The sequence below is a fragment of the Schistocerca serialis genome, chromosome 3 (assembly GCF_023864345.2).
Source record: "Schistocerca serialis cubense isolate TAMUIC-IGC-003099 chromosome 3, iqSchSeri2.2, whole genome shotgun sequence".
Lineage (NCBI taxonomy): Eukaryota > Metazoa > Arthropoda > Insecta > Orthoptera > Acrididae > Schistocerca > Schistocerca serialis.
The window spans coordinates 669,925,926-669,939,423 of NC_064640.1; the positions used below are offsets into that span (position 1 = coordinate 669,925,926).

General features: G+C 40.7%; 1 long non-coding RNA gene across 1 annotated transcript; it reads left to right on the forward strand.

The window, feature by feature from the left end:
• The first annotated feature begins 5,919 nt into the window (after positions 1-5,919).
• On the forward strand, positions 5,920-11,598 carry LOC126469557 (uncharacterized). The gene is made up of 3 exons (XR_007586014.1): positions 5,920-5,953; positions 10,503-10,595; positions 11,364-11,598. It is a non-coding gene; the product is annotated as an uncharacterized LOC126469557 (long non-coding RNA).
• The last annotated feature ends 1,900 nt before the right edge of the window (positions 11,599-13,498 follow it).

The window sequence follows — 13,498 nt, forward strand, 5'->3', positions numbered from 1 at the left end:
CGCGACAACACCGGCAATGGACAATCGATGACTGGAAACTTGTTGCGTGGTCGGGCGAGTCTCGTTTCAAATTGTATGGAGCAGATGGACGTGTACGGGTATGGAGACAACCTCATGAATCCATGGACCCTGCATGTCAGCAGGGCACTGTTCAAGCTGGTAGAGGTTCTGTAATGGTGTGAGGCATGATCAGTTGGAGTGATGTGGGACCCCTGATACTTCTAGATACGACTCTGACATGTGACACGTATGTAAGCATCCTGTCTGATCGCCTGTATCCATCCATGCCCATTGTGCACTCCGACGGATTTGGGCAATTTCAGCAGGACAATGCGACACCCCACACGTCCAGAAATGCTACAGAGTGGCTCCAGGAACACTCTTCTGAGTTTAAACACTTCCGCTGGCCACCAAACTCCTCAGAGTTGAACATTATTGAGCTTATCTGGGATGCCTTGCAACGTGCTGTTCAGAAGAGATCTCCACCCCCTCCAGGATTCATGGTGTCAGTACCCTCGAGCACTACGTCAGACATTAGTCGAATCCATACCACGTCATGTTGCGGCACTTCTGCGTGCTCACAGGGGCCGTTCACAATATTGGGCAGACGTACCAGTTTTTTTGGCTCTGCAGTGTATAAGACCATGTATTTAGAGACGAGTATCATTTTTTCACGAGTAGTAGTTAACATTTTGAGTTTGGACTCCTTTACTAGCTTTAGTTTTCAAATACAATATTCAGGTTTCATGTTTTCTAATAGTTTCTCTTTTAGTGTTTTGCCGCTTTACGTAAGGATACTTTGATTTATTTGAAGCTTATTTGGGTTATGAACAGAACTTTGAAGCGCATATGCCATTGAAACCTAACGCTATTCCTCCGTTACTCAGTCTCGACACAAGTCTTTTGGTATGAAGCAAATAGTGAAAGTAGGACTCGACTGTTTGGCGGTACAAGGTTAGACACCAATTGCATCTGACAAATAGGCGACGCCCATGACAGTAACTAAAAAGCATGGCAGAATCAAATTATTATATGGCAACCATGTAACTTTCGAGCTATATCAACCATTTAGTGTTGCTAGAACCCCACAATATTTCAAAAATGCTTGGATCAGCTTATACAAGAGTACCACCAGCAATGAATTACTCGACGATGTTATAGTTACTGGAACTACCAGGAACCAACACTTAAGAGATTTAAAATGACTGTTAATAGACTTTGAGTTAATGGGATCAAATGCAAATTAATGATACGTAGTTTCTATACCTGAGCAGTCAATATCTGAACCATATACTGAGCGAAGGTGCTCTCATGCCCTTGCCAGCCCAAGTCGAAACGATTATCAATCTTCCTGGATTCAGAGATTTGAGATAACCCCAGTCTTTCTTGAACCAGGTAAATTATTAAGGCAAATTTATGCCGAATTTTGCGCAGCTGACATACCAAATGGCTCTGAGCACTATGGGACTTAACATCTGTGGTCATCAGTCCCCTAGAACTGAGAACTACTTAAACCTAACTAACCTAAGGACATCACACACATCCATGCCCGAGGCAGGATTCGAACCTGCGACCGTAGCAGTCCCGCGGTTCCGGACTGCGCGCCTAGAACCACTAGACCACCGCGGCCGGCTGACATACCCCCTTAATTATCTTCGGAAAAGGGAACTTAAACTTCAGTAGCCCGTGACTTGCAAGGCAGCGTTCTTTAGCAAAAAAGTGTTTGATGCCTACTCCTTGTATGATCATATTTACTCAAGGTTGGTGTTTAGTCCTAGTGACAGATGCTTCATATGGAATACGCGCCATTCTATCACACAAGTCCCAAAATGGCATGTAAGAACTGAGTGCATATGTGACTAAAACACTTACAATAGCAAAGGTTAATTATAGCCAAATAGAAAAGGAGGCACTGATTAATATTTACGGTGTTGAGAATACCTGTATTTTCTTGTACAGAACAAATTCCACATGGTCATGAACCACAAACTGCTTATTTTATTCTTTGGCTTCCAAATGAATCTATTAGATAAGATGGCATAATAATTAAAGTAGTGGATGGAGTTTTGGACCAACTACCACCATCGGATATACTACTGACTGACTACTCATCATACTAATTCCAACTCCCTATTGTGTCTGCTGTTGGTTTCTGATTATCAGAAAGATAAGCCAGAGGCATTTTGTTTCCATCTCGATGAAAATATCCTCACAATGGTACAGAAGACGGATAGATTCACAGATCAGGACCAATGCTCGGCAAAGTAGCACGCTATGGGTGACTCGACAGGCCTGAGCACCCATACAAGCTATTGAACTAGAACTATGAGCCTATTTCTCGAGGTGCCATAGGCTGTTCTGCTGATCACAGAAAAGTCAGTGTGCTAGGTTGTAATCCAGACTCAAATTCACAAGCTAAACTACGCTCAGTGAGAGTTGTTGAAGATGAAGGAGATTGTAACGCACCACACACTAACGGAAAAAGCGTCAACGCCAAGAAGGAGCTGTGCAACGTAAAAGAAAATTGGCTGGTATGTTTCTACATCTGAAAGCTGATGTCTGTTCAGACTGTGCGCCAGTCGAATAGGAGAGGCACTAGTAGTTCCACTATGAGGACATAAATCAGGTTTGCTTTAAATACAAGCTGTAACAATAGTGAGCATTAGTTACCTTTCACATTGGACGTGGTAAATTGATATTAGTCAAGAATGCTGTGGAGACCCACATTCCTACCAAACTCATCCACCCTCACCACAATACACTTCCTCTGCAGGCCATCCTTCTCTGTAAATCCCATAGGCTCTATCGCTCATTCCTCTGCACCCATCAGCAGAATACTCTCCTCTGCCACTGGCAATTACAGTGACACATTGGCAATCTCCTCACAGCAAAGAAATGCTGGGTGTGGCGCCAGAGATGTACACACCTCAACTCCACCCTCCTTGTCAACTCCTCCAAGTACTGGTCTGCTTTCCACCACCGTACTGGTAGCCATCCTGTCCCGCATTACCCTCTTCTCCACGACAACTGCCCCTTCCCTGACAATCTCAGTAAGACCTCTCTGAGGTCTTCTCCAGTCCTGATGATCCCCATTTTGATTACTTCCTCTTCCCCACCATCCTTGAACGCATGATACCTCTGTCTCGCCACTCCTCCCCCCCCCCCCCCCCGCAGTTTCTTGTACTTGGATCAGCTAATCCCTTCCTATATAAACACTCCCATTAGCGTACATGACATCACACTCGTCCTCTATTCCAAACGCAACACCGCTCCTGGTCACGATGGTGTCATCTACTGCCATCTCAAGGAATCCCCCCTGTCCTTCCTCGCTGCCTTTGCTACTCTGTACAAGGTCCTCCTCTCCACTGGCATTTACCCTGGCCTGTGGAAGACTTCCCATGAAATCCTGTTCCCTAAACCCAACAAACTCCCCTCTGACATCTCTTCCTATTGTCCCATCTGCCACACCTCCAGGTTCAGTAAGGTCTTCAAGTCCATCATCTCCCGCCATATTCATCACCAACTTAACCAGAACCACCTGCTTCCCCTTACCCAGTGCAGCTTCCGGCCCTCCTTCTCAGCTGACGACCAGCTCCTTAACCTTACCAATCTCCTGTCCCTGCAACGTTACTCCTATAACTCTGCTATCTCTGCTGCCTCGACCTCCAGAACGCCTATGACCATGCCTATTATCCTGGGCTCCTCTTCAAACACCAGACTTATGCTCTCTCCACGAATTTCGTCTGTCTCATTGCTTCCTTCCTCTCCCATAATCTCTCCTATGTCACTATCCACAATACCAACTCTTGTACTTTCTATCCCACTGTCAGAGTGCCCCAAGGCTCTGTCCTTTCCCCTCTCCTCTATCTCCTGTACACTACCAATATGCCCAAACATCACCCACCTGATCATCTCCTCCAATTTGCTGATGACACCGCCTTCCTGGGCCTTTATCCTACCCTTCAACGGTCCCAATGTACCCTGAAAAGCCACCTTGACCAGTTCACTGCCTGGTACAACAAGTTGCTCCTTCGCATCAATCCTTCCAAGACCCAGGCAATCATCATAGATTGTACCACCCACTCCTCCCAGCTCCACTATTTTCCTCACCATTTATGGTCTTCCTATCCACCTCACTCCTACCATGAAATACCTTGGCCTCACCCAGACTGCCACCTCGCCTGGACTCCCTATCTCCTTATAATCCAACACAAAGCCCACAATAGACACTGCCTCCTGAAACTCCTGTCTGGCCAGACATGTGGACTGCATCCTTCCACCATCCTTCACACCTACAAATCCTTGAGCTGCCCCATCCTTTGTTATTATGCCAGTGTCACTTGGATTTCTGCCCCTCCCAGATTCTATCAAGCCCTCCAGATCCTAGAACACCATGCACTCCACCTTGGCTTCTGTATCTGCCTTCCATCCCCCATGTGAATCCTCTACAATCTCATCCCCTTCCCCCACCTTCTTCTTTTCCTCAAACACATCTGAACCCTGTACTCCAGTGACTCAGATCTCCCACACCCCCTGGTGTCCCCCTTCCTCTCCACCCCCAGCCCATTGACTCGCCTTTACCGTTGTGTCCCGCTCTTTCTCCATCTACACACCCTCCACCTCCTTTCCCAATGCAACTTCCAGCGCCTATCTCTCACAGATGATGAGCTTCGCCCTGACATCTACCCTTCCTACCAACTCTAATCTCACCTTCCCCCTCCTCTTCCTCAGGGTTCCCTCTCCCCTCCTCTTCACTTTCCCTGAGCAGTTTTCCTGCCTCCCATGCCCCCTCCCCTTTTCCGTGCCCCCCTTCTGTGTCTTTGCGTTTCCTCCTGCCTTGCCTTTCCCCTTTATATCCCGCCCCGCCTGTCCCCTGCCTCTTCTTGCACCCTGACCACCTTTTATTTTCTTTTTCTCGCACCCCCTCCAGCTGCTCCCCCCCCCACCCCCACTGTACCTTCCTCTCCCCTCTTTTTCTCTCCTCTCAGGCCTCCCGTCCCACAGCAGGTCCCTACCAGCGGCTTTTATTCTTCGTATGTTCTCTGTCACTTACAGTGGTTTTTTGTCAGTCTCTCACTCTGTCTGTTTTTATCATGTGGCCAACATTTAACTTGTGTGTGTAGCTTCAGTGTATTTTAAGTGCCCCACAAATCGCTGACTGTGTTTTTTTTAACTCTGTGACAACTTTTTTAACTGTCCCCCAATGAATGTCCCCTGTGTTATTGTATATTTTAACCTCCATTATCTCCATTTACTGCGTTTTTATATCCCCTTTCTTATGTATAAGTTTGCCCTTTTGTTATTTGTATGCCACTCGGCTGAAGAGCAGTGGATTGTGCTGCTGCCCGCAAGGGAATGAAATTAAAATATAGGGAAAAAAAGGCTGTGAAGACAGGCCGACGCTCCTGACGATGAGGATGGAGGAAGGAATTTGGAAGACTCGACTCTCAGTATTTCTTTGCAACCACATTCTGTTTCTGTATTTTCCTGTTTTTTGTTTGCTGTGTGAAAGTGCATGAAATGAGTCTTAATAACGTTGAGCGACAGACTATTTGAAGAGAACTAACCAAGAGACACACACACACACACACACACACACACACACACACACACATATATGTGTGTGTGTGTGTGTGTGTGTGTGTGTGTGTGTGTGTGTTTTGCATATATATCTGACCAGTTAATCGTAATTTCAGTCCCAAAAATTATAACAGATATGACATCTTCAAGTCCAGTTTTATAGACTTTGTAAATAGCAGATTTTAATTTTTTGACAGTGCGTACATGTTACTTTTGTAATAATGAATGCAATTTCTAAAGGTTTTCAAAAATGCAAACTGTAACAAAGGCAAATCTCTGCTCCAACGTATAAACTTTGCACATGAGCTTTAGCCACAACCACAACCTTTGGTTTGTTTACATCCTGGAAAGCACGTTGGAGTCATTGGCTGTGGTAAAGTTTGTGGTGTCAGAATCTGTATTTATCTGCGTGTCTGAAAACCATAAATTTACCCCCCTTGTGCTATGTTCACCAAGATTAAACCAATGGATGTTAATAAGTTTAAATAAAGCCTTCTATTTGACATTGTGGTGTAAATAATTTCTGTCGTCACAGCAAATGCTTGTTTATTTTGTTTTATTTCTTTGTATGTCTTTCACATTAAGAACCTTTCTACAGCTACTTCTCTGTCTTTAATGTTTTAGTACGTATAAAAACGAAGCATGCTAACAAAGTGAAGACGTCTTTAGGTTTAGAAGAGATGAAATGTGGGGATGAACTAGGCAAGATTTCCATTGCTATTGCACGCAGATATGTTTTCACGTGGATTTATTTCTAATCTGTTTCTTGTACATCTGTTAAGAAGTGTACAAAATTAGCAAAATATGAAATATTATTGTTGTTATGTTTCTAAAATACCGTGAAGAGCTATAACCTCCATTAGTAGGGGAGTAAGTTTATTTACGTTCCCAAGTTGTACGAGGCCATGTCAACCACAGTTGCTTTATTATGGACCATAGCGAAATGATTTACAGGATGGTGGTACAAAAACAAATTTAAATAACAAAAAAATAAAAAATCTTGAAAGCGAAACCTGCATTAAAGTATATACAAATAAATTGTGGTAGCACCAGAGACTGTATGCGACTTGTAGCTACTCAAGGAGAGAGAGAAAGGAGTTGACCTCAGTGAAGTCTTTCACATTAGTAAAAACAAAGAAAGCGTGTGCTACATAATGGTATTTGAATGTCACAAATGTATTACTCATTTACAAATGTGATTTCCTTTATCGATTGTATAATATATAGAGCATATGTAAATGCTTGCCTTTAAACAAAACAGCAGGAAAACAATTCCCACAAGGGGTGTCAGATGTTTGTTTTGCCACACATTTGATATAATTTGTTTGTGGTTTATAGTTGTATAAAATTTTGTAAATGACATCATCATTGGTACCTACAATTGCTAAAGGTATTTATTTGCAGTTTTGGCCATTATGAAGTGGTATAAGTGTGCTTTACCTTGCATCAACATCTAGAAATCTTATGGCATGCATATACGGTGTCATATCTTTGTGTTGGATCTTTTCAGCATTGTTAAAACAGTCTCACCAAATTGCTGCTCATGGACACTGGGTACACAGGAAACATCTGTGCACTATTTATGTTCCATTTTGTTGATGTATTGGATATTCTGGTGAAAACAGAATTGTGACTGGATAAGTGTAGTACTAGTTTCAATCTCATGTTTGATATGATTCAAGAAGTTTGAGAAATTAAAAGTAGAGCTACATTCCTGTGCTCCAAATTTGTATCAAATGTTTAATATGCTAGACTACAAATGGAACTATGTTTCTTTTGAAAAGTTGTTTAATTTAGAGGAACTGGAAGCTGAGAAACATACAATAACTTTTTACCTCTTATTGAATCAATTTGCCTTATTTTATAGAAAGAAAGAGAGTGATGAACTGCATTGAGTAAAAGCAGAGTTTATCACTTTCTTTCGATATGCAAGTTAATTCATAAAAGTAATTACTGGTAGAAATTGTGAACAGATGTACAAAGAAAACTTTACATTTTATACACATATTCGTGCAGTACTTCGCTCGTGTTCTCCTGTAGCAGAAGTGGTAAGAGAGAGCTTGAGTTATCTTAAAATATCGTTTGCTGCCAAGAGAACTCTATTTAAATTGGAGTACGGGCTGTGAACAAGAATAATCAGTCTGCAAGAAATGACACAGAAAGGTAAATAAAAATTGAAGAATGGCATAAATTACGTTCATACATCAGTTGCAGAAGGAAATGAAATTCATTACACACAAAAGGGACAGTTAGTCGACTGTGGCCTTACAGTAATCGTTATTGCAGCATTTGCCTGAAGTAATTTAAGGAAACCGATGAAAACCTATATCACGATGGTTGGATGAAGATTGGAGCCTCCACCCTTCTGAGTACAAGGCCAGTTTCTTTGGAACAGTGGTACTGCATTCACTTTTTCCTAGTGTACAAAACAGTGTTAGATTCACTAGGCTAGACATTGAGTATGCTGCTAACAGTCACTAATTAAAACTGTGTTACACATAAAGAACCTAAACAAATTACTAGGCTATATTAAAGTTATGTTTCGTATGGGGATACGGAGGAGTGTTTGATACAACTCGTCAGCTTTGACCAGTGGCATAGGAATCATGTGACAAACACCATAAACAGTATGGCAACTACAATATGACATTATTGAGCTACAGATGATTCTGTCACCACAGCCAGATTTCTTAGTATCATATTTGTTGATTTCACCTACTCAAAACTGAACCGTTACCTTCCAACCTAACCTGTACCTCAGGCTAAGCTACGGGTCAATGTGCCACTACAACCAGCCTTGCCCCACCCATTGGCTTCACCATCTAACAACAAATCTGTGAATATATGCACCGAAAGCTGACCCAACAGCATCTATTAACATTACGCCATTGGCCAAATCCAACAACTCGTATCGAACATGGCTCTTGACCCACTTAAAGCTGTGGTTGCGTTTTTAGTAGAGTACAAAATATTGTGCTTTTGTGAGAAAGTATTCTTCAATAGAGTATGATTTATTTTTATGAGAACTACTTGTCAACAGCACCTCAGGTTGCTTTCTGCAAAGAATGAATTATTACGGGGACCATATTTGTATGTGACCTCACACATGAAGCCTTGGCAGTGCTAAAGAGGGAAAATATTTACACAACACTTTCAGTTGTTGATTGTGTGATCCATAAAATTTTGTTTGACGAACCTGGATTGTTATTCCATGAACAACATGCTTTCTTCTTCTAGATGGAGTATAACCTTCATAACAGAAGACAGTGAGTCTCATGGACAAGCTGCTCCTTAGGATTAAAACTAAATTCAGTATAGGAACACACAAAATATGGAGTCTCAGAAGTTCACTGCTGTGTTCAGCATTAATGGTCATATACTGTTTATAGTACTGCGTCGAAACCTACACACAAAAATGGGAGTCTAAGCAGTCAGTTTGTGTTTTGGTCTTAGGAACATCTTTATATTCTGATGAAATGAAGAGAATGATGTCAACATATTTTGCACAGTTTCATTTCCTGCTGGCATTTGGAATTATGCAAAAGGGGCAGAGAAATATGTTGCACACAGTGATAACCATCAATATTGCATTGCCTTTGAAACTTCTTAGATACTCACTCACTCCTTAATGATATTTGTAGTTAAGGAAATATTGTTGGCCAACTGCTGTCTTAATAGCCAAAATCTCTAAGAGAAAAAGTAAATTTTAGTCAAGACTTTTATTTATTTTGTGTGTGGGGTTCTAGATTCTGGTGTGTGTGTCTTCAAGAAGATATCGGCAGATGTAGGTTATAGTATGAAATTAGGGCCCTGTCAATTTATTTGATGTATAAAATGACTTTATTCCTCGTACAAAGTATCATTATCTTCAGTCAAGGAACTAAAATGTATCAGCTAGGATTAATGAAATTGTTCGCTACAGTCCACCAACTCTCATACAAAATGTCATCTCCTAACCTAGATCTGCGAGTATTCGACAGTCTATCACCACAACCAGCATTCCAGAAAATAATATAGGCACAAAAGAAATAATGCATGTGTTGTGGTCTCTCTCTCTGTTTGCACACAAATGGCGCATGCCACATCATAATTACCTTGCAGGATGAAGCCAACACCTGGTGTCAGTATGTTCAATGTACCCATGATTCTTGAAGTTTTCCCAGCGTACTGAATATTCCATGAAGTTTCTCAATTGCAATATCCTGTGAGGTTTTGGGGTTGCAGCTGGATCTTGTTGACTTCTTGCCAAAATATATTGGGTGGCGACCATTTAGCAGACACTCACCTGAAGATGGCTGGAAAGTTGCCAGCCACAATATTGTGGCAAGAAGTCAGCATGATCCAGTTGCAATCATGAAACCTCATAGAGTATTAAATTTACCTATTTGCAGCAATGTTCGTAGTGAATAGATGTGTAGGCATACAGCATGTAGACAGCTGATACTCTTTGACCATTGTCAGTATATTAATATAAATATTAAATAATTAAAATAAACAGCAGCTGCAGTACCTAGTATAATAGGAAGTCTACATTTTCTTTCATGGTTGTGATTTTCTTTCCTTTTGTATGCTAACCTCTGGTCTGTATAAGAACAAATAAAAGTGTAGCAACTCTATTATAGGCAATTGTTAATATACTCAACACAACTGTTTTGATAACTATAGCTCTCTGTTAATTGATATCTCTACTTATTATAGATTCCTAACAATTTATTAATGTACGGGCTCCTCAGAATATGCTGAATGGGAAGTTAATCATGGCAATGAATAGTAGCCTAATCCAAGCTTGTGCTCAATCTCTAATGTGTTGTCAATGGTATATTAAACTCTAAACTTACTTACTTCCTTTCTTTGTGCAGGATTATGTCAAGCCAATGATTAACACACCACCTATCAGTGATAAAGCTTCTCTTCTTCCACAGGTCATGAAAACATTTGAAACAGTACACTACATGCTAGATGAATTGTGCATATTCAGAACTCTGTGCAGTGATCTGCCAGTATTCAAGTAGAAGGTGGGTGTTTGGAATGTTTTCTTTAAAACGATGTGAACTATTCATAAAATGCAGCAGGTCGTGTCATGAACAGGTGATCGACAGAAGTACTGTGTATGGCAGTCTCATAATTTTGAAAATAAACATATCTGACCCTTTATTGACCCACAATTACTTTTGTTTACATGTCTTTAATTTTAATTTAGTTACAATACCAATATAATTAGGTTTAAGGGTTTTCTTCTTTAGAAAGTCACTGAGTTTTGTTGACCCTATTACTGTGTACATTTTATTGCAAAATATTGTGAAGTGATCTGTGAGCATGATCCGCAATTTTTTACATTAAAAGCAACAATTGTCATCTAGATAACACAGGTGGTACTCATGGTATGGTACAAGCAGTCGTAGAGGGTGGTTACAGCAGACAGCAAAATAGTCATTAGTGGGAAAACTCATGGGCACCTGCTGTATGACAACCTATTAACGAAAATCCAGAGGGCAGCCATTCAGATCCAGTGTCCTTAAATCAAAACAAGTAACAGGACGCATCCAATGTGTCACAAAGTTTGTGTGTGTAAGAGAAAATAGTGATTCGTGGAGGAAGTATTTCCATTGTATGTTTAAAATGATTTAAAGGGTCTGGCCAGAACTCTATGAAATGCTCTACTTGTGGAAACTTCCATCTACAGTCAGAAAAATAATTTACTTAAAGTAAGATTCTTTTCAAATGTGTAACAGCAGCAGGGTGTACAATACTCTGAACTATAGCAAGAGTGTTGTTTCTTGTAGGGATGTAATGGATATTAGCACTTTTGAACTGTAGGAATGGGAAGAGGATGGAATTACGAAAGTGAGAAACATAATGACAAAGATTAACTGTGACCTTTAAGCCATTGCCTGAATATATTAAAATGGGCCTTTTGCACCCCAAGATATGGCTGTACAGTTCAGACCAAGCAAGATATTACAAGTGCCAGAAGTTTGGCCAAACATCTTGGGATCTGTCCCTCAGGAGAGTGGAGTCTCCCAGGTGAGTTCTAAGTGACATCTTGTATTCTTTGATGATAAATGTTATATCATCCACAGTTAGAAGTTCTGTTTAACATTCTGTGTTTGTGGATGACTTTTTTTTATTTGCTGTTAATTCTGTAGTCTTTTGTTGTGATGATCTTCACTCCAAAGACTGGTTTGATGTAGTTCTCTACACTAGTCTATAGTGTGCAAGCCTCTTCATTTCTGTGTAATTACTGCAACCTACAGTCATCTGAACCTGCTTAGTGTACTAAAGCCTTGGTCTGCATCTGCAACTTTTACTCTACACATGATTCACCACATAACTAAATTGATGATTTCATGTTGCTTCAGCATATGACCTGTCAACAGACCCCTTCATTTAGCCAATTTTTGCAATACATTTCATTTCTCCCGTTTCATTCAGTTCCTTCTCAGTTAACTGACCTACCTATCTATTTTTCAGCATTATTCTGTGGAAAACATTTGAAAAGCTTCTCTTCTGGTCTGAACAGTTTATTGTCCACATTTAATTTCCAACCGAGGCTACATTCCATACAGATATCCTCAGAAAAGACTTACTGGTAATTAAATTTATGTTCATGGTTAAGGAATTTCTCTTTTTCAAAAACGTTGTTATTGCAAATTTCCATTTTATATCCCATCTTGTTTTGCCATTGTCAGTTATTTTTACGCTCAGAAAGAAAACTTCTACTTTTAGTGTATCATTTCCTAATCTAACTCCCTCAGCATCGCCTGATTTAATTTGACGACGCTCAATTCTCCTTTTACTTTTATTGATGTTCATCGAATAACTGGTTTCAAGACACTATTCAACCTGCCTCCATGGCCGAGGATGCTAACATGTGCTTGTGTGGTGGTGCTCGATCCAGGGGTAAACCAGTTCGAATCCAGATGGTGGAAAAAAATTTTCACTGCCACTATCTGGCTGGCAAGGGGAGGAAAGTTGGTGCTGTAAAGTTGCTGATAAACAAACTTTGCGCCATTATCCTGGTTTAAATACAAAACCTCTCCACAGTATCTCATGAAGTGAGGCCATGTGACACAGCTGATGGTGATCCATACATCAGTGGCCCTCTTGGTGCTGTTCGAGAGGAGTAGGCTATGTGCGAGCACCAGGTTTCACACTCTCCCTTCTCTTGCCATCATCAGTATTATCATTGTCAAACAACACAAACATTATGTTACATTTAACTACAAATAACAGCACACTACACTGTACACATAGTGTGTAACAGAGCATGTTGTTAGTAAACAAAAGGCAGTGCTCATTCTATTCAACTGCTATTCCAAATACTTTGCTGTTGCTGACACATTTAAAATCTCATCAAAAACATCACTTTTTTTAATTCCTTTCAAAAATCCTTCTTGGTTTCCATCACAAATGGCTCAGTGAACAGATTGAATAACACTGGGGATAGTTTACAACCCTGCTTCACTTTCTTGTCAACTGTTGCTTCCCTTTCATCTCCTTAGACTCTTATAACTGCAGTCTGGTTTCAGTACAAGTTGCAGATAACTGTTCACTCAATGATTGCACCCCTGACACCTGCTGAATTTTAATGAGGGAGTTCAGTCAGCATTGTTGTCAACAGCTTCGTCATAATCAATAAGTACTCCAAACATAGGTTTGTCTTTATTTCAAATATCTTCTAAGCTAAGTTTTAGGGTCAATATTGCTTCACATGTGGCTACATTTCCCTGGAATCAAAACTGATCTTCAAGGTATGTTTCTACCAATTTTTGAGTTGTGCTGTAATTAATTTGTGTCAATATTTTGCAACAGTAACTTATTAAGCTGATGTTTCGATAGTGTTCACACATGTCAGCATCTGCCTTCTTTGGTATAAATACTTGCTCCGTGAAAGGTCAGGGTATTTCACTCATCTCAT